Genomic DNA, 5,009 nt, shown 5'->3' with positions numbered 1-5,009 from the left:
CCATGAGAGATGTGATAGAATTCGCAGACAAGAATTTCAAACAGCCATTATAAGTAGATTCAATTATGTAAAGGAAAATATGAAAATAATGAGAAAATAAATGAACATACTTTTAAGATGCACCAAATGCAACTTTAGAACTGAAAAATACAGGGTTAGGATAAATTTTATGTGTCAACTTCACTGAGGCCAGAATGGCCTTCACTGAGGCAGATGTCTCACTAAACATTATTTATGTGTATGTTAGTGTGGGTGTTTCCAGAAGAAATTAGTGTTTGAATTCACGAACTGAGTAAAGCAGATTGCCCTCTCCAATGTGGGTGGGCATCATCCAATCCATTGAGAGTCCCCCAATAGAGCAAAAAGATGAAAAATCATTGAATTTTCTCTCCACCTGACTACTCAAGCTAAGACATTGGTCTTCTCCCGCCCTTGGGCCGAGGCTTCTATTATCAGCACTCCTGGTTCTCAGGCCACTGGTTTTTCCCAACTTGCACATGGCAAATCATGGGACTTGTCAGCGTCCATAATTGTGTGAGCCAATTCCTTTTAATAAATCTCATTCTTGATAGATGGATATAGAGATAGAGATAGATTCTGTTTGGTGCTGTCTCTCTGGAGAATCGTAACTAACACATACAATATATGAAATGAAAAATTCACTGGATGGCCTACAGAGCAAATTAGACATGACAGAAAAAAGATCAATGAAACCTGAAGACAGGAAAAACTGAAGCACACAGAGAGGAAAAAAAAAAATCAGAGAAAAACATTAACAGAGCTTCACTGACCTGATGGACAAATGGTCATACACACATGTAATGAGAGTCCCAGGAAAAGAGTGTGGGTATTTGAAAAAAATAATGACCAACTAGTTTCCAACTTTGATGAAAAATATAAACCCATAGATTCAAGAAACTCGATGAATTTCAATCAGGATAAACACAAAGAAAACCACACCAAGACACATTATAATCAAATTGCTGAAACCAGTCACAAAGCAAAAATCCCCTTAAATGCAGCCAGAGAAAAATCTTAGCCTTGGCAACTATCAGATGGATGGCATGGCTGCATATCCATTGTTGAAACTCTGAAGAGACTAAGAAGCCAACTTTTCAATTGGACAAATTGACTTAGGGGAAAGAAACTGGAAGGAGGGCTCTCCTATCTAAGTCTGCCAGACTCAACTTAACCTGTGATAAATTGCCCACAAACTTAGTGGCTTCAAGGAAGTGGGGCCAACGGGGACAAGAGAGGAAAGAAATTCAGCCAATTTAAAATGAATATCTAGAATAAAAACTTACGATGTAGTTAATGGTACATGAAGTTGTGCAGAATCAAATAAGAAGACTGCTACATCTTTAAATGAGTGGTACTGGGAGAAAAAAAAAAATCACAGTCCTGGACTTAAAAGGTCTATGACTGTTCAAGGTTGAACTCTTGGGCTTGCAAAATTCTGCAGGCAGGAAACAGGCTGAGAAAACTGCTCAGCCCCCAAGGAGGGCACCTTCTCCTGGGCTTTCTGTCAATGTGACTAAGGAATATAATGGGGAAAAAAAAAATGCCACTTCCTAGAATAGCAGATGTTATAGCTCCAAGCATTATGCTTCACATGACATTTAAAAGCTGCAAGGCAAAAGGAGAGCCTCTCATTAATTTCCCTCCTTTTATTAGGAAGAGAAACTTTTCTCAGAGCACACAGCAGACTATTCCTCAGGTACCTAGGCCAGGGTTGGATCTTGTACCCATACTCTAGCTGCAAGGGAAGCTAGTAAACAAGTCTCTGGTATTTTCAGCCCCAACTATGGGAAGTGGATTCTGCCAGCAGGAGAGAAGTAGGGGGTGTGGGATGACTACTGGACAGGCAACCCATAGTGTTTGCCCCACCCCAGCAGGGCCGAGAGGGAGAAATGAGGTCATCCAGAGTGGAATCCCACAGAACAACATTTCATGGAGCTCCATTATGGGGTCAAGGAAAAGGACTCATTAATTTCTGAGTAACAAGTTGCCCTAAAACTTAGTAGCTTAAAGAAACAAACATTTATTTTCTCATAGTTTCTGAGGGTCAGGAACCTGGGAACAGCTTAGCTGGGTGGCTCTGACTTAGGGTTTCTCATAAGGCTGCAGTCAAGCTGTTAGCTGGATCTGCATTATCTAAAGCCTTGATTTGGGCAGAGGATTCACTTCCAAGAAGGCTCGATCATGTGGCAATTGGTTGGAGTCCTCAGTTCCTCATGGCTATTGGCTGGAAGCCTCAGTTCCTTGAGAAGTGGGCCTCTCCACAGGCTACCTGAGGGTCCTCAATATATGGTCGCTGGATTCTCCCAGAGTAAGTGAGCCAAGACAGAGAATGAGAGAAAGGCCAAAATGGAAAACACACAGTCTTTTATGACCTAATCTTGGAAGTGATGTATCATTACTTCAGCCATATTCTACTGGTCATGCTGTCCAACTCTGTTACAATGTGGGAGGTGACTATGTAACTAGGTAAACTAGGTAAACTCCAGGCAGTGGGAATCTTGGGGGCCATCTTGGAGACTGGCTACCACAGAGCTCTTGAAAGAGACAAAGAAGACAACAAGAAGTATGAGGTGATATCACAGAGGCCAAGGGAGCAAGTTCCAGAAGAGCAGTGTTTGATAGTTAAGGATTATAAAAATTCCATTTGATTGGTCAATCAGGGTCATTAAAACATTAAGAGTAATTAAGAGCAACTTCAGTTGACAGTAGAGCCCACTTCTCCAGATTTCCTCCAAGAAAACAATGCTGCTCAAGAATCAGCTGGGACCTGGCTCAGCAGCTTTTTTCTGCTTGCTCAAAGTGCTTAGAAGCATGCCAGGCAGCTCGTGGGCAATGGATGGAAACTACTTCAGTTCTTTCTCTCCCAGGTCGGTCTAGTCAAACTGGTGGACACACAAGTTTTCTCACCATCCCTAAGCATGACCAAATACTGTATTTTGGCGTCCAGAAGGAGGTTCCAGATTCTCATATTGGATCTGTGACTAGTGACATTACCTTTACAGCGTCACTTAAACCTCTCCAAATTTCAGGGGAGCCCTGACAACACTTCAGGTTAGTGTTTTGAATATTAACCAATGTTTCCCCACCTCTGGTATTTCCCCCTCCCATACCTTGCTCCTTGCCTTGACTATAATTCCCGCATCCTTTGCTCCCTGCCCCATCATACTCCAGGTCCCTCCTGGCTCCTCAAGTCCCTTCATCTCCAACTAAACTGAATGCAGAACTATACCCAACAAGCCTTAACCACATTTGCATTTGCTTTAAATGATGAGATTCTGGACTTTGAGCTGATGTTTTCGGGGTGCCTGGGAAGCATGTGGGAGGGTCATGCATCGTGGGGGCTGGCAGGAACACTGGGCTAGCTAGCCTCTTGACTCCTTCGGTGGGCACCCCCACACACATGGAATTAGGACAGACTTGTGTGACAAACGGAACACAGCAGAAGTGACAGTATGTGACTTCCAAGGGTAGATCATAAAAGGCACTGCGGTCTCCATCTTGGTCACTTGGATCCCTTACACTGGGGGAAGGCAACAGTCATGTCATGCGGATACTCGAGCAGCCTCGTGGAGATGTCACCTGGAAGGGAGCTGAGTCCTGCCACCAAAAGCCATTGACAGCTTGGAAGTGGATCCTCAAGCTTTCAGATGAGTACAACCCCGACTGACATCTGACTGCAACCTCACGAGAGACCCCAAGCTAGACCTGCCTAGCCAAGCTGCTCCTGAACTCCTGAACCACAGACACCATCGGAGATCATCAATTTTTTGCTGTTTTAAACCACTACGTTTTGTATGATTTGTTATGCAGTATTTGATCACTGATACATCATCACCCACTATCAGAGGTTCTAATTATTTTTTAAAAAGATTTTATTTATTTATTTGAGAGAGAAAGAGCACATGCACACAAATGGGGGGAGGGGCAGAAGGAGAGGGAGAGAGAGAATCCCAAGCAGACTCCCTGCTGAGCGCGGAGCTGGATATGGGGCTCAATCTCACGACCTCAAGATCACGACCTGAGCCAAAACCAAGAGTCAGACACTCAACCGACTGAGCCACCAGGGCGCCCCCCAATTATTTTTATCTCTCCTAAAGGAGGCGCAGGGAGGCTGAATGGTTGTCCCAAGCCCCATAGCAGAGCTAGTAAACTCCAGCAAATAGCCAGTGTCTATGGCCCCAGATCCGGCTCCTGTGTCTGCCCCACCCCTCTTAGCTCTCCCTCTCCCCTCTGGGCAACGTCTTCACTCAGTCCATGCTCCCATCCCACCCCATCATCACCTTTTGGAAACAGATTCAGCCCCCCCTTCTCAAATCCTTTGTGCTCAAAAGCCAACCCCCAACAGTGTGGCAATGGTAACCACCACCACCACCACCAGCTCATGATCTCATGTGGCCAATTTGTGACAGATAGAGTCTGGAGCCACGATATTTGCCAGCGGTTTCTCCTGCAGTAGGCTGGGTTAGAAACCACCATGATGCTACAAGACATACAATTTTTGGCTTTGCTTTGAGCTTGTCGCATTGGCTCAAAGAAAGGAGAGTCCTGGCCAAGAAAGCAAGAACTTAATTAGGGATAGGAGCCATAATATGCCCGTGAAGTCTCAGTTTTGACAGTTAACCCCTTGAGCATGATATTTTCATGACCTCCTTTGAGCTTTAGATGCAGAAACACAGCCTAAGGAAGATGGGAGGAAAGATGATCACATGGCTTCGTATTATTTGCATCCCTGCTCCACTGTTCCTTTGGCCTGGAGAGCCTCCCCGCTCTCCCTGGCATGAGTTTCTCCCACCATTGCAGGGTAAGTGCCAAGGCAGAACCTCTGAGTCCTGCCATGCCTGCATCCCCCCTCCCCCTGCTCCCAACATTCCCATGCTGCAACCCCAGCCCTCACGTGCCCTTATTTCTTTCAGCCTGGCGTAATAGCTTGTCGCCCTCACATCCTCCGTCCCCCAGCTCTGAGCTCTCTGAGGCACAAGGGGTTGCAT

The sequence above is a fragment of the Halichoerus grypus genome, chromosome 7 (genome assembly GCF_964656455.1).
Source record: "Halichoerus grypus chromosome 7, mHalGry1.hap1.1, whole genome shotgun sequence".
NCBI lineage: Eukaryota > Metazoa > Chordata > Mammalia > Carnivora > Phocidae > Halichoerus > Halichoerus grypus.
Note: the sequence above shows the minus strand (reverse complement) of the source record.